The sequence below is a fragment of the Chiloscyllium plagiosum genome, unplaced genomic scaffold, assembly GCF_037043375.1.
Source record: "Chiloscyllium plagiosum isolate Xiang-an unplaced genomic scaffold, Cpla_swu_hap1 HiC_scaffold_7, whole genome shotgun sequence".
Taxonomy (NCBI): Eukaryota; Metazoa; Chordata; class Chondrichthyes; order Orectolobiformes; family Hemiscylliidae; genus Chiloscyllium; species Chiloscyllium plagiosum.
The window spans coordinates 94,241,271-94,261,705 of NW_028270145.1; the positions used below are offsets into that span (position 1 = coordinate 94,241,271).

Consider the following 20,435-nt stretch of genomic DNA (forward strand, 5'->3'; position numbering starts at 1 on the left):
ATCAATAATTTAATTACCAAGTATACATAAAATGTCAGAGGGGCATAAATACATACAACATGGATAGTTCATTTTTCAGCTTTTTTATGAGCTGAAATAATGTTATTCTCTCTGCAACATATATGTGTGTGATGTTCCTAGATCTCAACATCACTTTTATGCTTTGTCATCTGAACTCTCTCCAGGCTGTCTGCTAACCCTGTACCAGATTGCATCAATTGCTCAGTATGAGAATAATTTGGATGTGCCGGTGTTGGTCAGGGGTATACACAGTTAAAAATCACACAGCACCACGTTATAGTCCAACAGGTTTATTTGGAAGCATTAACTTTTGGAATGCTGTTCCTTCATCAGGTGAAAATGATTAGTGATTCATCTTTCATGTTTAGCTTAGATCAAGTGAGAACTCCACATCACAACACTGATCTTATTTAATGCATTCCATAGCAATTCCAAAAGTTTAAAGCCATTCAACATCTTGAACTATCAATTAATTTTGTGGTCTGATTGACCATACTGATGTTGTGTGCCTTATAGCCATTTATTGTCCCTAAAATTCTCATGTGGTTCCTAAAAAGCTTTGTTGACGTTTTTTACGTCTTTTCTTTGGAAGTTAATAAATTAACATGATCTCACTTTGAAAATGATTACTGTTTGAATAGTTGCAGTATCATCGCTTACTTTTGATAATACCTTTTTCATCCAAAGTCTAATTATTTTGAGTCACTTCCACTTCAATGGGGTTCTTCATTCATCAAATAAAGTAGTTATTCATCAAAAAATGATAATGTATTCCCTCCAAGTGCTCATAATGGAGCAGAAAACAATTGGAAAGAGGACTAGAAAGAATCTGGCATCCCACAGTTGCTCAGATCAATGCTTTTTTTTAGCAAAGAAAAGCTGGGATTGAATTTAATGAAGCTCACAGGTTTAACACGAAGGCATTTTGGGCATATGGCCCATTCAAATAAGTTTAGCTTTAATTTTAGAAGCATACATTTGTATAACTTATTTTTGTGCCACAGTGTTACAAGTTTGAGACCCTTCGTGATAAATGGAGGATTCACAAATGAATATGTAGTTCACAAAAAAAACTGCATTTATGCAGTGCCTTTTATGATGTCCCAAAATGTTTGTTATGTCTTCTGGTTGGATAAAGAGTAGAGCTGGAAAAAGTACAGCAAGTCAAGTAACATCAGAGAAGTAGGGGAGTTGACCTTACAGGTCAAAACCTTTCAACAAAACTGGGGGAGGGGAAGGTGGCTGCGAAATAAATAAAGGGAGTGGATGGGACTGGAGGAAAGGTGGGTGGGATGGCAATAGGTGGATACAGGTAGAAGGTGACTGTGATTGTTCAGTGGGAAGAGGATGTGGATATGTGGGAAAGAAGATGGACAGGTAGGGTCAGGTTAAGGGGGAGGGATGGAGAGAAAGGGCTGGGCCTGGGATGAAGTGGAGGTTGGGGAGATGTGAAAGCTGATGAATTCAATGTTAAGGCATTATGGTTGTAAGCTCCCAAGGTGGAAGATAAGGTGTTCTTCCTCCACTTTGGGTGAGGCCTTGCATTGACAGTAGAGGAGGCCCAGGACAGACATGTTGTTGAGGGAGTGGGAGTGGGAGGGGAAGTTGAAATGGCTGGCAACTGGAAAGTGGGGTTTATTGGAGCATATGGACCATAAATTTCCCTGAACTGATTCCCGAGTTTGGACTTGGTCTCCCTGATATAGAAGAGACCACATCAGGAGCAATGGATGCAATAAATCAGGTTAGAGGAAATGCACGTGAATTTCTGCCAGATTTGGAATGATTCTTTGGGGCCTTGGTTGGAGGTGATGAGGGAGAGGTGGGGGCAGGTTTTGCACCTCCCGTGACCACAGGGGAAGGTTCCAGATGTGGAGGAGGGGTTGATGGGGAGTGAAGACCTAACAAGGGAGTTGCAGAGGGATCGGGTCCCAGCAAAAAGCGTATGGGGTAGGGAGGGAAATATTATTTTGGTGGTGGGGTCAGACCGCAGATGGCAGAAGTGGTGGTGGATAATAGGTTGGACTTGGAGATTAGTGGGGTGGAAGGGGACTCGATCCTTGTTGTGGTTGGGAAGATTTTGGTTGAGGGCAGAGGTGCGGGAAATGGAGGAGATGTGGTAGAGCGTTTTTTGTAGCATTGTTTGCAGCTAAACACAGCGTCGTGTATATACAAGGTTTTTGCTTAAAAAAACAGCTTTTTATTGTATTTTTGTTTGAAATATTTTTGATAAGCCCCAGTTTTAGTCATGATTTTAAGGCCATCTTGTCCCACAATTTTTTTATTGATTTTGTTTGGACCTGCAGAAAAATGGTAATTTATTGTATTTTTTTTATTTACAATGAATAGGAATGAGAATTGCATCTTTGATGAATGTTTGTTTTCTCCCCATACAACCATGCCACATACACACTCATGCTCTCTCTTTCTATTTCTCTCTCTCCAGAAGCTATTGCCTGTGTGTGTGCAGGTATTGGTACACAAACAGGAACTGCATTCTAAATGCACATTTTTCATGTGTGCTCCTGAACTGAGTGCTGACAGATCATTTAACTGTTGCAATCACCACAGGTAAGGCCAATCTCGTTACCACCCACAATTTACAGCAAGGGAGGACAGGACTTCAGTGAGTAGCATTTGTACAATTCTAAGATAACGCAGGACAAATGTGGAATCAAATCCGGAGTCTTGCTTAGTCTTCTGGCTCAGTTCCAAACCACACGTATCACTTGAACACTGAGTCAGACAGGGTTGTGCTATCTGTGTGCTTTTAAAAAATATTATATTCAATTCATACAAATTTCGACAGGGATCCTCTGTGGGCTTTATATGCTATTGAAGTTATGGTGGTGGTGGATTGTATGACTGAAAAATAATTGGATGGAATGAGATTTGGCAGTATCTAGACTGTAGCTGCCTGTGGGAGGAGGTGAGCTGTCTTTGTCCTGAAGTGATCTCCCATTCAGCACTCTACCACTCTGCACATCTACATTGCTATTTGATGCTGTGTGGCATTCCTTGTAAATGAACACAAACGCTTCATGGAACTATGAAAAGAAAGAATAATTACTCATCACCTCAGATGAACTTATGTTTCAAACCAATGTACAGCAGTCAGCAAAGATAGGCAAAAAAATGACAGTAGCAAAATTAATTTTTAGGTTCAACATTTATAGTGGCATCAGGAAAAGGAGTGAGGCACCTTGCTTAGATCATGGCTAATGCACACCTCAAGGACATTTTCCCACAGCTGCTCCATATCCCTTGATACCTTTGCTGAACAAAAATCTATCAATTTCAGTCTTAAAAATTCCCAATTTTGCAAACATCCATATCTGGGCAGAGTTCCAGTTTTGTACTGCCTTCACCGTGAAAATGTATGCATTGACGGCTCCTAAGTCGTCTTTTCTTTAGTTAAAGTTTCTGCAGCAGAGAAGGAGTCTGATTATCAAATCCCCATAGGGAGTCGGAAACCTGATTGCAGTGCATCACTGGGCAGAGGTTTGGTAGGTTTGCAAATACAATTGGAGGAATTCTTTTTCCAGCTCCCTTGCCATAGGAAGGGAGGTGGGGGTTGAGGTTGGTGAGTGGGGTTGGGTGGACACTGGCAAAGGACCAGAATGCTGCAATGGAATGGCTCCCAGCAGTGGAATGACAACAGATCAGGTGCCAGTTAAATAATGGTGGGCAATAAATTTGAATGATTGGTCAGTGGAGGTGTCTTTCTCCCGCATTTTAAAGGTGGTAGAGGAAGTCCACCAGCTTGCAGCTATGTTGGGGTGAGGGTTAGCAACTGGTGGCGATTCCATGTCAGAATCAGGGGTTGGGGTGGGAGTGTTGTTGAACCATTGTTCTCCAGAGCTTGGCCCACTTTAAAACCATAAAACATAGGACTTGAAATAGTTCATTTGGCCAATTGAATCTGGTTCATTGTTCAATGAGATCATTACTGCTCTGATAGTCCTCAACTCCTGTCTTGATTTACTCGTTGGTTATAAGTCTGCCTCAAACTTAATATTCTCAATTTCTTTTCAATTTATTCACTGGTTACTAACTGAAAGAAAAATGAATGGGCTGCAGATGCTGGAAATCTGAATCAATGAACAGAAAATGCTGGAGAAACTCAGCAGCTATCTGAAAGAGTCGGGCATCAGAAAGGCTGAATGATATTTGCTGAATTGTGGAATAACTGCGGCCTTTTGATTCACACAGATGCCACCCAGGAACTTAACGAATGTTCAACTTTATCACTGTTGCTGCTTGTTAAATAAGCACAGCAGAATTCAACACCAACCCCATGTCATTTCTCTTAAGAGCAAGCTCGTCTCTCTGGGCCTGGGAAACTATATGTGAAACACCTAGCTACATATGGAACTCCACGGGTGTACGTCTGTCAGAGAAAGTTGAGGATTTCTACTAGAGATCCTGTTTCCTTATCAGCCACGCTAAGGGGAAATGAGCATAGACTGATCTCATCTTATAATTAAACCCTAACATGACAACATTGATCATGTTCTGTACTTGACTGCAGATGGTCCACACCATGCCCTGTTTTTTACTGTTACTGCAGTATTTGTCCATGCGAAGCTTCTTTATCTTAGTGACAGCAAGGCTGGATTCTAGGTTAGTGTGATTAAATTCCCTGTGCAGTATTCCTTGTGGCTCCTTTGCAATGACTGCATGGTCCTTCAAAGTCACATCAGCGTTGTCAGGAATTTCAGCAATTTGATTGCTGAGAATAGCCTCGTGTGGTCTTATATAGTACTCACCTTTCTGAAAGTACCTCAAAACAGAGTAGCCTCATGTTCTCCTTGATGCTTCAGCTATCTTGTCTTTGCTGAGGCTCCAGTTCTGCTAGTGTCTTGATCAGCTGACAGTATGGAAGGTTGCCTTTCATCTTTAATTAGACATCTCTCTCACTTACCAGCTCTCATTTATCTCCTCAGACAGGATTGTTGGGGGCTTGTTCTCCTTTTCAGCCCAGCTTGCTGGCCACTCAAAAACCACCCTGATGAAAGCATCCTCACCATTGTGGCAAAATCTCACTTAATGTTGCTATACAACAACAACAACACATATTTAGCTAGCATCTCTACTATAATAAGTTGTCCCAACAGTACTTCACAGTGCTTTATAAAATTAACTGAGATAGTGAGTCTCAAGGAGGAGACATTAGATCAACAGTTTGTCAATGAGGCAGATTTTGTGAAATGTCTGAAAGGAGTAAATTGAAGTAGAGAGGTGGGGAGGTATAGGGCAAGCATTCCAGAGCCTGGGCTGAGGTTACTGAAGGGAATCAATGGAGTAATTACCATGTGAATGAACTGGGTGAACATTAAAGGAGTGCTGTTATCTTATAGGGCTATGAGATTGTGTGAGGCTAATGTACAGCATGTACTATTCAAGGACTCACTGAACTGCCCGCCAAATATAGCTTACTTTCTGCACTTTCCATTATTTTCCAATGTTCTCTCTTCTTCCATCAACTTAATGAGGCTTATTAACTTGCATTGTTTCATGGAATGAAAGATTTAACTTAGCTACACTTAACAGTTATTGTTTAAGCTGGAAAATTGGGATTCATTCCTGGAGTCTATAATGTGTCTAATATGTTCATAACTCGCCCATTAATCATTGATGGAAGTTGGCTCACTCATTACCTAGTTGCATTAATGCATGCAGTATAATGTGAAATCATTATGAATAATACAAAATGTTACATACAGACATAATGCTTAGCATTAGCTATGATTTAACTAGGCAGAAAATGATGCTCAGCAGGGTTTTATTGAAACGTCTTTGGTGTGAATAAGGCATTGAGAGCTAAACATCAATTTCCCACCGCCATCAGTGTACTGTTGCTGCAGTGTGTACTATGCAGCAACTCTCTTAAGTTCCTTCAGCAGCATTTCAACATCCGTGACCTCCACCATTTCGAAGAACAAATGTCTAAGTTCTTTCTGCCAAAGTAAAATTGAGGTCTGGTCAGTTATCAAACCCTCCTGGTGTCTCAAATGCGTGTAAATACAATTTTGTGTGTAAATATAGTCTTGTATGTGTAAGAGTTGTCTTTGGTTTGTTGGAAAGAGTCAAACTCTAATGTTTTTGTTTCCTTGATATGCTACTGTAGAGAATTGAACTGCGTTTGTGACTACGTATATACATAAATATCTTTTTTTATGAATAAAGTATATTTTTGAAGTAAAACAAACAAAGTAGGAGCATTTAACACATTGCAACCTTTCTGTAAATATACTGTCAAAAAATCCAGTAGCTTGACACTTGTCAGTAGTATTTTCTATTTGTGAATTTTGAGAAGATTTGTAGCTCAGGTTGAGGTTCTGGATATAGGTTAGCTCGCTGAGCTAGAAGGTTTGTTTTCAGATGTTTCATCACCCTACTAGGTAACATCTTCAAGTAGCCTCAAAATGAAGCACTGGTGGTATATCCCATTTTCTATTTATGTTATTGGGTTTCCTTGGGTTTGTGATGTCATTTCCTGTGGTGATGTCATTTCCTATTCTTTTTCTCAGGGGCTGATAAATGGGATCCAAGTCAACGTATTTGTTGATAAATTCAGGTTGGAATGCCAAGCTTCTAGGAATTCTCATGTGTGTCTCTGTTTGGCTTGTCCTAGGATGGATGTGCTGTCCCAGCTGAACTGAGGTCCTTCCTCATCCATATGTAAGGATACTAGTGAGAGTGCGTCATGTCTTTTGTGGCTAGTTGATGTTCATTTATCCTGGTGGCTAGTTTTCTTTTCCTCACATTAGGAAATGGCGTCACCACAGGACATGACATCACCAACCCAAGGAAACCCAAACATATAAATAGAAAGCAGGCTACACCAAAAGTGCTTCATCCGAGACTCACTGAAGTTGTTACCTAGTGTGGTGCTGAAACATCTGAAATCAAACCTTCCAGTAGAGTGAGCAAGATGTAGACCCAACTGTCCCAAGCACATTATCATTTGGCTACCACCATGGGGAGGTTTAAATAAACTTACAAGTCTAGGGGTGGATGGGGAAGGACTGAGCAGTGCAATGGAATTGACTAGATTGCTCTGCAGGGAGGCCACATAGTTTTCTTGTGTTGAATGACCTCCTTCCCTGCTGAAAATTATTCTATGATTTATGACTCTCAGCTATAGTGGCTTAATGGTTTTGTATGAATTTGCTGATCGTTTAAGTGCTACTGATGGTTTCAAACTAGAATGACCTCAGTGAGACTGTGTGACCAGAGACACGTTCTCTAATGTGTTAGTGTGTGAACAAATTGCTTTGACAATTTACAACATAATAAGTAGAGCAACAGTTTTTCGACATTATTGCTTTACTCTTCTGAAAACAGCCATGGATAAACAATTTAGAGCAATAGAATTCAGATCAGGCTTGCAAATGAACTGAAAGTAGGGGGATGGGCTCTAAATTTTGACGATTGTACTTCATGAATTCATTGCCTTTTTTGAGACGCTTACAAATCTCTTAACTCCATCTATTTTAGTTTCATAACTGTCAGTCTGGAGTCATGAAATTAAAATGGTTGGGGTTAATAGATTTTGTAAGCATCTCAAAAGAGGCAATTAATTCATGAAGTCCAATAGTCTAGTGCCTTGAAATTAAAAATAAGAATCATAGACACTTACTCCATATTATGCCAATTCAAAACTCTGATAATTATTGATTTTTAACTTCTAGTTTTTATACTTTGTACATCAAGAATTATGTTAACCACAACTGGAGCTGTCAGTCTGGTGCCATACTATGAGTCGGTTCATTGTCAGAAATTGTATCTTTCAGAAAGGATGTGAAAATGAGTTCTCTAGCTGTGCTCTCATGTGGACATAAACAGCGCATGGCAATATTTCAATTAAGAGGAATGGATTGAGCTCCATGGTGCTTGACCATTATTGATCCTTCAACCAATGTCTAAAAGCAGAGAGTTTGGTCAATGCTGTTGGTGGGAACTTGCTGTGTACACATTGGCTTTTGTGTTTCATACATGACACCAATTTAGAAGTACTTCTCATGCATTTCATATAGAATTTAGCAGCTTCCCGAATTTGTGAAAAAAATGCTATAAATTCAGTGCTTTGCTCTGAATCTCACAGTGTTTTATTGCCAAGTGGCAGTTGCATCGAGTTTTTTTAGACAATAATTCACTGCAAGGGCTACTGAGATTTTTCACCATATTTTACCTAACCTACCTATATGGTGTCCCTCTTGTCAGATTCTAACCGATAAACCACGTTCCATTTCTGGACCTACTCACTGCTCACAAGTCATCATCCCTGGAGCACGCCCCTTATTTAAAAAACTGTTGTGCAGTCTGAAGCTGCCCTCCTCAGTAATGGACAAAATGTCTGAGGATGTCAGAGAAGGAGAAGATGGCACCACAGTTCACCAGCAGGATCTGGAAGTCCTGTTTGAGGGTGTGGGATAGAAGTCGGATGTCCTCTTTCCTGAGACAGGGAACAATGGCTTTAGACCCTGGCGGCCTGTTCTGAGTGCGATATCCATAGTCTGGAAGAATAGCCAGCTTTACCACAAGAAGGTCAATGTGTCAATCTGCCCCACAAGTGTAAGTCCCACACTCCTTCTCTTTGCCCCGTGACATCACTATATCTCTGGTACTATGAGGTTCATACAGTCACTATTGCCTGCAATATCTTCCATCACTCTCTCTTACTACTTCAATCTCCAATACCATTAACCTCTGCACCGCCTCCTCACTCCCTTGGAACACTACACGACCAAGATGTAGACCCAACTGTCCCAAGCACATAATCATCTGGCTACCACAATAGTCTGGTTTAAATAAACTTACAAGTCTAGGGGTGGATGGGGAAGGACTGAGCAGTGGAATGGAATTGACTAGATTGCTCTGCAGGGAGCCCACATAGTTTTCTTGTGTTGAATGACCTCCTTCTGTGCTGAAAATTATTCTATGATTTATGACTCTCAGCTATAGTGGCTTAATGGTTTTGTATGAATTTGCTGATCGTTTAAGTGCTACTGATGGTTTCAAACTAGAATGACCTCAGTGAGACTGTGTGACCAGAGACATGTTCTCTAATGTGTTAGTGTGTGAACAAATTGTTTTGACAATTTACAACATAATAAGTAGAGCAACAATTTTTCGACATTATTGCTTTACTCTTCTGAAAACAGCCATAAATAAACAATTTAGAACAACAGAATTGTCAGTCTGGAGTCATGAAATTAAAATGGTTGAAGTTAATAGACTTGTAAGCATCTCAAAACAGGCAATGAATTCATGAAGTCCAATAGTCAACATTTAGAGCCCATCTCCCTGCTTTCAGTCCATTTGCAAGCCTGATCTGAATTTCCAGTCTAGTGCCCTGAAATTAAAAGTAATGATCATGGACACTTACTCCATATTATACCAATTCAAACTCTGATAATTATTGATTTTTAGCTTGTAGTTTCTACACTTTGTACATCAAAATTTATGTTAGCCACAGTTGGAGTTGTCAGTCTGGTGCCATACTATGCATATGTTGCATTGTCAGAAATTGTATCTTTCAGAAGGGATGTGAAAATGAGGTCTCTTGATCAAAGATATTTCTGCATCAGTATTCAACATACTTTGCAGCAGATTCCTCTGTGCTGTTTGAGTGCAGGTGGCACCTCATTTGAAATGGAATATGCAGCCCTGCCAAGTTTTGCTCATGTTGAAAGAGATTTAACTATGTGACCTATTTTGGCATATTTCACTTTTGAAAAATAAACATAGTTCCATATGTTTAAAAGGCTTTGTGATCTTCCTCAGTCAACTTGATCATAAATCTCACTCCTACAAGTTCACTGATCTTGACAGCTTTGGAAATATGCCATTAAGTTAACTTTCCTCATGGGTCCAACATTTCAACTCAGCAAGTCCCTCTGCTTGAGCTGATTGCAATCGCTCATCTAATGAGATGGAGACGCAGAAGTACAAAGCACCTATCAACATTTGCGTTACAAGTGTATCTTCTCATGTTCAATTTGCACAGAAAATAAACTTACTTTTGTGAAGTATTCAACAACATTTTTCATCACTGAGGAGTTATCCATGAATATTCAATACCTCTTAATTTATTGTCATTGATGCATAGAGTCTAAGTACCAAGATTTATATTGTGCCTTCATCACCCTCAGCAATTTTCAAGTTCTTTGTAACCACTGAAGAACATTATTAAAATATAGTTGCTAGTGTGTGAAATGTGACAGCCGAGTTCCACATAGCAATATCCCACAGACAACAATTGGCTTAATGGTCAGGTCATCAGTTTTTGGGTATTGCTTAGGAATACATATTGATCAAGGGAAAAACCAAAAGAACTGCAAATGCTGTAAATCAGAAACTAAAACAGAAGTTACTGGGAAAGCTCACCAGGTCTGGCAGCATCCGTGAAGAGAAATCCAAGTTAATGTTTTGGGTCTGGTAACCCTTCCTCGGAATTGAGTTCTGAGGAAAGGTCACTGGACCCGAAACATTAACTTTGATTTCTATTCACAGATGCTGCCAGACCTGCTGAGCATTTCCAACAACTTCTGTTGTTGATCAAGGTACCCTGCTCTTCTACAAGTTATGCCACAAGACCTTTGATGTCATCCTGAGATGATAGGTGGAGCTTGAATGTAATGTCTCACCTGAAAGACTGCTCTTCAGATATTGCAGTACTCCTAGGTATACTGGAGTATCAGGCTAAGTTTTGTGATCAAGGATTTCGAGATGGCACTAACCATGCCTAATTTGCCTGATTTCACTGTGAAGATAATGGTTCTCAACATTCACTGTTACTTATGTACAAATTGCACAGCTTTTTGTAAAAATTTGTTCTCAGCTGAGGACTAAGCTAACATTTATTGCTCATGCGTATTTGGACAAAATTAAGAGCCAACCACATTGTTCTGGGTCTGGAGTCCCATATGGCCCAAACCTGGTAAGGGAAGTAGTAAATCAGATGGGTATTGAATAACAATCAGGAATGATTCATGGTCAATAGTAGACTCTTAATTCCAATATTTTAAAGCATCAAATTCCACCACCTGGTATTTGGGATGCAAACACCAGGTCCCCAGCCCACTGCATTGATCTCTGGATTAATAGGTGAAAGGTGTGGTGCTGGAAAAGCACAGCAGATCTGGCAGCATCTGATGAGCAGGAGAGCTGACGTTTCGGGCATAAGTCCTTCATCAGGAATGCCCAAAGTGTTGACTGTCCTGCTCCTGGGATGCTGGTTACCTGCTGTGCTTTTCCAGCACCACACTTTTCAACTCTGATTCTTCAGCATCTGCATTCCTCACTTTCTCCTCGTCTCTGGATTAATAGCATAGCAATAAAACTACCAGACCATTGCCTCTGTTAGTAGCTTCCAGCAGTTGCACATAAGCAGTAAAACATCTAAGAACACTCAAACATCTGAGGTGCAACATTCCTCTGTTGGTTCACTGAAAACACTATCTCACTATTAAACTCACCATTCGCCCGTTGGACACTATGAAGTTTCTGGACTTATCTCAAAGCTAAAGAGTCAACTCACAAAAAAGAAAAGACCTTATGTACTGGATACAAGGGCTCATCAGATGGCATATTAAGTTTGAATTGCTGTCACACAACTTCCCAAGCGCAGAAGATGAGCTTTTAAAAGTGTGGAAGTGTATTTCTTAACTGATGTTGGAGATTTTTAAAGACGTGCTAATAAATCATTATTTGCAATTTGCTTTTGCCTCTACTCTAATCTTTTGATCAAATCTTTCTTTCCTCTCTTGATTTTGCTTTCTGGATCTGGTTCTATACCTTCTTTAATAGCACTTCCAAACCCATGAATTATACCATCCAGCAAGATGAGAAGAGCAGATACATGGCATCACCATCAGTTGTAAGTTTCCCTCCAAGGCACACAACATCCTGACTTGGAAATATAACCCACCCCTTCATTGTTACTGGGTCAAAATCCTGGAAGTCATCTCACCATCACCACCACCTTCTCAAGGCAAATAGGGGTGCGTAATAAATGCTGGCCCAGCCAGTATTGCCTACACCTTTTAGAATATTATTTTTTTGAAAAAATGAACTTCTAAATCAATTTCTGAAAAAAAAAATTCTAACTGATTTTTCTCGGTTCATACACATTCTTGGTCATTAATGATATTTCAGCATTCACCCTGGAGAGAAAGCTGAACTTTCTGGAACATGACTGTGAGGAACTTCCTGCTCAAAAGACCGCAGAACCTATGTGACTAAGTGCAAGTATGACAAGTGACAAGTATACATGTGGCCTCTTAATGCCCATTGACCTACTCACAAAGTACATTGACCTTTTCCAAGTGTTCCTCAGAAAGATAATGAAGATGACTTGTACGGAATTTGGATTATAGTGAGGACGGGTTTGACATTGTCAGCCTAACACTCTCATGCTGACCTATCTTTGTGCAATGGCACGGTCAGTTTAGGCCAGAGGTGGCGAGCCTTTTCATGTTGGAAGGCCGCATTATATTAGTTGCAATCTAATAAGGCCGCATCCAAGAAACTTCAATTATATAAATTTTGATACGGTTAGACTGTGTAACTATTCTCAAATTTCACTTCAAATGGAGAGCCATGTGCACTGTTACCATAAGTTGATAAAAACTGGCGTACTGGATACCCACAGGCTCTTGGCCAACCAGCCTTGGGCGGTAGTGGCGCCAGTCAGGCGGGGAAGATACCGTCCATTCTAGAGTCGCATTATAACTAAATCAAGGGCATAGCAAGTGTCAAAATAGTCCTTATGACTTACCAATTTTTTAATTGTGGCGGTCAGTCTGTGAAGATTATTTCGTTGAATTTTCTTTTACTCTCTGGTATTTTAAATACATTCATTATAAGATTAAAATTAAAATAATGAAGGACGAAAAAAATTAATAAAAAATGTGGGTGGCACGGTGGCACAGTGGTTAGCACTGCTGCCTCACAGCGCCAGGGACCCGGGTTCAATTCCCGCCTCAGGCGACTGACTGTGTGGAGTTTGCATGTTCTCCCCGTGTCTGCGTGGGTTTCCTCTGGGTGCTCCGGTTTCCTCCCACAGTCTAAAATGTGCAGGTTAGGTGAATTGGCCATGCTAAATTGCCCACAGTGTTAGGTGAAGGGGTAAATGTAGGGGTATGGGTAGGTTGCGCTTCAGTGGGTCGGTGTGGACTTGTTGGGTCGACGGGCCTGTTTCCACACTATAAGTAATCTAATCTACTCAATTTGAAGAAAAAATTAAAGATTTGTTCTGCAAAATTTGGATTCATTCAAAAAGCCACACACAATGGCCTAGAAGGCCACAGGTCCCCCACCCCTGGTTTAGGCAGTTGAAGTTACGGTGACTGGGTAATTGTCTCATTATGCATGCATTCTACAACATGGTGCTGACCACTGTTACTCTTTGCAAACAAACGTGAATGGATCCCGAAATCATTGCAGGTCCTTCAAAGAGGTGTGTAGCCATTGTTGCATGCTAATTTCTTGAAGTCACAACTGAAGCTGGGTGAAGGTAAGGGACAATGCAGAATGGGTATTCCAAACAGGGATGAACAATGCTGAGACAATTGTTATCCATCCCTTACTTCCCTACAGACTACTCAGCAGTCTGATTCATCTTCAAAGATTTTAAAGTGGTAGCGTTTTCATGTTTTATTTCAGAGGTTTATGGATTCAAGTCCCAGTGTTCAGTTTTGAATATGTCCTCTAAGCTGATAGTGATAATATATTGAGGGAATAATATGTTGCCGAAAGATCAGTCTTTCATATAAGACATTAAGCTGAGAGTCTTTGTGCTTTCTCAGATAAATCTAAAAGGCTCCATGGCAGTAAGTGAAAAAGAACAGGATTCTCCTGAATCCCTGATCAATATTTATTCAGCCAGCAGCAATGAAAGTTTCTCAGGTTTCATTTAACTCATTGTTTCTTGAGGGACTTTTCTTTGTGCACAGGATAATTTATTTAAACATCGATTATGATGCTTCTTCCTCTTGGCCCACAGCTGAAAGCATGGGAATACTCACTTTCTTAACTCAACCTAAGAAATACTTGAAAGTGGGACCGAATTGCTGCTGGAGCCTGTGGAACTGGTGGAGTTATGTCTGCTGGAGCATAAGGAGTGGGGAATAAAATAATATTAATTGAATTTGATGGTACATATTAATTTTTATAGAAATATCCTAGTGGTAAGACTCTTTCTTGAAAACATTGTATGTCAAGTTGAATTTTCTAGGATATTGTCTCAGCAATAAACTGTCAAGTGAATCTTCTTAAACCACTCATTATAATCAGTGATGCTTATAACCTGCTCAGCCACATTTACGTCAGGGAATTGCTTACAAATTCCACTGCAGTGAAAGTTCCCTATTCGCTTCCTCCAGTGATATTATGTTGTTAATTTGACATTGCATTGGAAACGGCTGACATCTGTGCTTTATAAGTTTTCCTAATTTTTCCAACCTCACTCAAGGGAGTCAACTCCCTACTGATTTCTGCAACCATAAGGATTTCCTCTTTGAGGAGGCTGTCAGAGCTGGAGAGAATTATGACAGGAAGGACATCCGCTGTTCTGTTCCAACCTTATGTTTCTTTCCCTTTCTTTAAAACTATCCATATTTTTTTCCTTCTAACTGCAATTTGAGGATGCCTTTTATTCTACATATCAGGGTACATGACCATAAGACAGGCAGACAGTGAACTGTAAGACTCACATCAGCCCACATTGCTTTAGCCAATATTATTGTACAAGGTCCCACATTAATATAAATGCACTGATTGTCTACTTGCTTTTGCAGACTGGCTGGCTGGAGCAGTAGTCATCCTGATAAGGATTCACTGTCTTTATGTTGCCGTGTCTCCTTCAATACATTTTGACTGGACTTGAAGCCACAGCTCTAGCAGTGCTTTTTCAATGTCTCAAACAATATAAGTTTAAAAATTTTTAGCTTTTATTCAGACAAAGCTCACTCCAACATCCCATGACTGAATATTTTTTAAAAAATTATCACTTGATTTTATATCCAAATAAATAGTGCTATGACCCAAATACACCATAAAACGCTAATCATTTATTGATCATGTAATATCGACATCTCTAAAGCCAGCATGCACTGCTACTCACTAACATTAACTCAAACTGAAATATCTTTGCTACAATTGTGCTGTTGCTGTTGTACTCTGAATTTCTCATTATCTGTGGATGAAGTTAACCTGATCGTAGTACCACTTTTCTTTCTCACCTTTTTTCATAGCCACTTCAACTGGTTAAACACTCAATACATCACCCAACAAATGGAGACAGTCTTTAATTACTAAAGAGCCTGTCATAACTCCGGAATAACATAAAATGCTTTATATTCATATCAACAAAGGCAAAGGTAGGCTATTCAACTTGATCATGCTCCACCACTCATCAAGTTCATGATTGATCTGATTGTAACCTCAAGTCCCATATTCATACCTACCTTGATAACTTTCACTCTCTTGTTTAACTTTAGCTTCTGTCTTCCTTTTCAGATATTTAAAGAAGTTGTTATTTAAAGTTGTTTGTCTTAATATTACTTGCAACTTTCTCCTCAAAGTTTATCTTCCCCCTCCATTATTAAAACTTTTTAATACTTACTCAATCTTCTGGCTTTTTGCACACTGCATGCTTTTATCTTTCAAGTTGATACCATTCTTAACTTCCTTGGTTAACTATTATTGGCTTATCCCCTCCTAGAAACCCTCTTTCCCTTCCCTCCCCCTATGTTATTGTTGCACTGCCCTGGTGTAATTTGTTAATTTAAATTGTAAAAAGGGTGATTTGTTGGTGGTTTTACACAAAAAGACAGCACATTTGTTGATCTGAGCATCTGCTACTCATATCAACTGTCAGGAACACAGTGCATTGCATTAATCTTACATCCCAGTTTGAAAGTGGACAGCAACATTTTATATTTTAAAAACTAATTAAGGTAATCTTAGAAATTTATTCTGTCTTAAAATAAATTACATTCCAATCAAAAGAAGTTAGTTCTGTTTTCTTGGTGGTTACTGCACAGATCTGTATATCTTGTTTGTACTCGCAGAAACAATGCTGCATAAGAATTCTCTGTTGTGCAAATGTACTGTCCAATTGATCTTCAATTAGTTTTCCAAATTTTTGCCACCAGGATATTGGAGATTTTTCTGGATGGACTAACACAGCAGATCAGGCAACATTTGAGGAGCAGGAGAATCAACGTTTCAGCATAAGCCCTTCATCAGGATGCTCCTCAGATGCTGCCTGACTTGCTGTGCTTTTCCAGCACCACACTCTCAACTTTGATCTCCAGCATCTGCAGTCCTCACTTTCTCCTACTTTTCTGGATGGTCCCTGCTGCTACCATGGTGTGAGTTTGCCTCAAACTGGATGTTTTACCTGATATGGAAATGTTTAAAGTATCACCTGTAATGTAAGAAAATGAGGTAGGGATATCATGGTGCTGAAGAATTCAACAAATAATTCTAACAACTAACTGTGATATACAAACATTACTCACTGCAATCACATAACTATTTGGTGAGGATGATCTATTATACAATAGAGTGATCTGAGGTAAAACACAGTATATCCTCAGGACACATGCAGTGATGATATCATGATTATGTCTTTTAAAGGGTACACTGTCTATAAGACATAACACAACAGTGGGAAAACTGGAAGAAGCACTACAGGATGTCAGGAGCTGACACTGGGAGGGTGGGGTGGGTTCTGCCAGGGGAAAATCTTGGGGGAGGAGAATTACAAGGAATAATTGGGATTGGGGAAACAACAATGTTTGGGGTTTGGTGGTCACAGTTGAGAAGATAGAGGATGAAATCACATATAAAACAGTATGGCATATAAAGGGGATTATTACTCTCTACCTTGCCTGAAGCTGCAACTTATAAAAGTAAACTCTAAAACTTTGTGATCTCTGGTTTAAAAATTTCCCACAATAAGCTCACAAGCTCCTTGATTTTTTTTTAAATGTCATAGCATCATTCTGCTGAATACTTTGATGTGATGCATTCTTTTTCCGTTTCCTTCATGCCAATCCCATGTCAGTTGAACATTTTGAAATGCTTTGAAGACAAATAATATTCACAACTGATGTGGTGCAGGCACACATTTCAGGTCAGTGATTTTAATTTATTGCTATCGAATTTCAAGTGGCAACTGAATGAGATGCTTCACAATGCAGGTCATCACAAATGAGTGTGAATGAACACTGTTGAGAACAGAATTACGTCAAATGTTTCCGGCAGGGATTACTTTACAAAAAAGTAAACGACAGAAATGTTATCCCTTATTGTGCCTGAACATGTCTCATAACTCCACACCACACATATACATTCCAACACACTTTTCACAGTGTTGCATTTTTTATATGGAACATTTGAATGATAAGCTTATCTTCTGGCATAGATATTTCTTTTCATTCTGCTGATGCGTAATATTGAGTATATGTGTATAACTGTTTCCCTTGATATTCGAAAAGTTCCCAAACCAATTTTGAGTTGGTTTTAGTCTGGAGATTCTTTGCCCCAAATTTGCCTTGGGCAAATCTTCCAGTATCCTTTACTTTTCATTGGTTCCAGCTTTCCAACCAGTGGACAATCTCCTGCTTATATTCTGCCTGGTAGCTAACAGAGAAACAACCTGTTTTCCCTCTGCTGATCAAAGCAGCTATAATCTGTTAAAATCATGCTAAACACGGATTATCAATATTTAATTTCCACCACTTGATTTTAAATATCAAAGACCTTAATTCATTAACATGTCTTTTAAAAAGGACAAATACTAGCTTAAACTTGCTTGTAAAACCTTGTAACTTGGCTCCTTCATTCTGAACTGGTTAACCATGTTTTAATTGAAGTGTGATATTTGCAGGCAATAAAGAATCAAATTTTGTTGCAACTGAAATGGGGTTAAAAAGAGCCGAGCCTATTTCCCCTTCCACTCTTGATGATAATAGCCTGTCACTCTCTCATTGACAGTCTCTCATTCATTGTCAAAGGTTTTGTTTAAAATTAGATTGCCTTAGCGTCTCCAAGTCTGCACAAAGCAAATTCGACTTACTTTCTCTTTGGTTTCAGGTGTGTAATTTGGCAATTATGTTTCAATAAGTCTTGACCAGTTCCTAAGGGAATCTCACCTGGCCTGTTGGTAGCTAAAGTCCAACACGACTTCACACCATCCCAATTTCTAGGTCATTCAGTTTTACTTTAATTAAAAAGAGACATTCCAAAACATAACTGCCTTATAAAATACTAAAGGTTGTAACAATTTTTCAAGTTAAAATTCACACAACACCAGGCTATTGTCCAACAGGATTACTTGGAAGCACTAGCTTTCAGAGTGCTGCTTCTTCATCAGGTAGCTGTGGAGCAGGATCATAAGACACAGAATTTATAACAAAAGCTCAGAGAGTCATACAATTGATAGAAGTTACTGAACAAACATAGATTGCTGTTAAGTCTTTCATCTTTTAGAATGTCTTCGGTGTCTTATGATCCGTTCCACGGGTACCTGATGAAGTAGTGCTCCAAAAGCTAGTTCTTCCGAATAAACCTATGGACTATGACCTGGTGTTTTGTGATTTTCAACTTGGTCCACCCCAGTCCAACACAGGCACCTCCACATCTTTTAGAATGGGTTACAGATTTCAGTTCATCAATATGTGAATCCCAGAACTTCTTTCAAATAACATTCTTGAGATAACTTAAGGTTTTATATAAAATAAAGGCGACATCTCAGCTCAGGCAATGCATTAAAGGTGTGAGGTTAAAGTCTATCTGTATCCCAATCTTGAGTCAGACTGGTTCTATTTCAAATGTAGGAATTTATAAAATGTTACATGGATTGACTGCTTGCATTACTGTGTGCTTTTTGAACAAAATAAAATGTATCAGCAAATATAATTCTGCAAATGTGAATTCACCCCATAGACTTATATGTGTGTGTGTGTGAGAGTGTGCGTGCATGTGTATGTGTGTGTGTGCGTGTGAGATTGTATAGTGCAATGGAGTCAAATGTAGTACTCCATGAACCCAAGGTCCCGGTTGAGGTCATCCTCATGGGTACCAACCTGGCTATTAGTCTCTGCTTGGCTACTCTGCATTGTTGCATATCCTGAAGTCCATCTTGGAGGATGGTCACCTACAGGCCTGAGGCGGAAGTGTTCCCTGACTGGGAGGGAATATCCCAGTCCAACGAAGTTGCGCAGTGTCCATTCATCTGCTGTTGCAGTGCCTGCTTGATCTCGCCAATTTACCATGCATTGGGGCATCCTTGCCCGCAGCTTATGAGATAGATAATGTTGGCTGAGTCACACGAGTACCTGCTGTGTAAGTGGTGGGTGATGTTCCCATGTGTAATGGTGGTATCCATGTCGACACTCTGACATGTCTTACAGTCGTTGCCATGACAGGGTTGTACGATGTCGTAGTTGATATTGTCCTGAAGGATGAGCGGTTTGCTGTGAACAATGGTCTGTTTAAGGTTTGGCGGTTGTTTAAAAAGGGGAGGTCTGAGGGAGGTGCATGTCCTCATCGATAATGTGTTGCAGGATGGGAAGAACATGGAGTTGTTTCTCCCTTCCGGGGAAGTACAACGAAGAGTACTCTATCAGTTGCATTCCATTTTAATTTTCAATACACTTAAGCATCCAGCTATTTCACTATAATTAAACATAAATAAATAGATCAAATGTAATGATATGTCAATTTTAAAATTCGGATTCCTGTTTTCGGTGCCCTCCAAAGCTTTCTCCATCCTTATGTTTATATTATCTGCCAACTCTATAATCCTCCAGGATATTTGCAATTCGCCAATTCTGGACTCTTGAGCATCACCAGTTGGCAGCTGTATCTCTATTTACCAAGATTACTTGTTCTGGAATTCCCTACTTAAATTTTCCCTCCCTCATTTTCCCCCTTTCAGATGCTCCTTACAAGCAATCTGTCTCCTCATACTTCTGGCCATCTGCCCTAATTTCTCCTTATGTGGCTTGGTGTTGATATTATTTAATCAGGCTCCTGCAAAGAACCTTGGGATACCTTACGACACTATGGGAACACTATAGAGATAAGTAACAGTAGCTACTGAAAAATTCTTTGTTGATAGTGTGTGCATGCAGATATCATATGAGGCTTGTATAAACCCATGTGATAGACAGATTGCCGATCTTTCCTGGCTAAAATCACACATGAAAAATAACACCCTGTATATGATACCAGATATTTTATCGTGGCGTACAGCATTGGCTGAAATAGAATGCAAAAAGATGTCAGTCAACACTTTGCGACTTTCTCTGTTATAAAATTCACACATTTGATATGCCCACAAATTTTCACGGCAATTGGAGTAACTGTCTGCGATCGGTTATGTATTGGAA

The 20,435-nt window shown here is 39.6% G+C and overlaps 1 pseudogene; it reads right to left on the reverse strand.

The window, feature by feature from the left end:
• Positions 1–4,151: 4,151 nt before the first annotated feature.
• Positions 4,152–19,160, reverse strand: LOC122551937 (large ribosomal subunit protein uL6 pseudogene; annotated as a pseudogene).
• Positions 19,161–20,435: the final 1,275 nt, after the last annotated feature.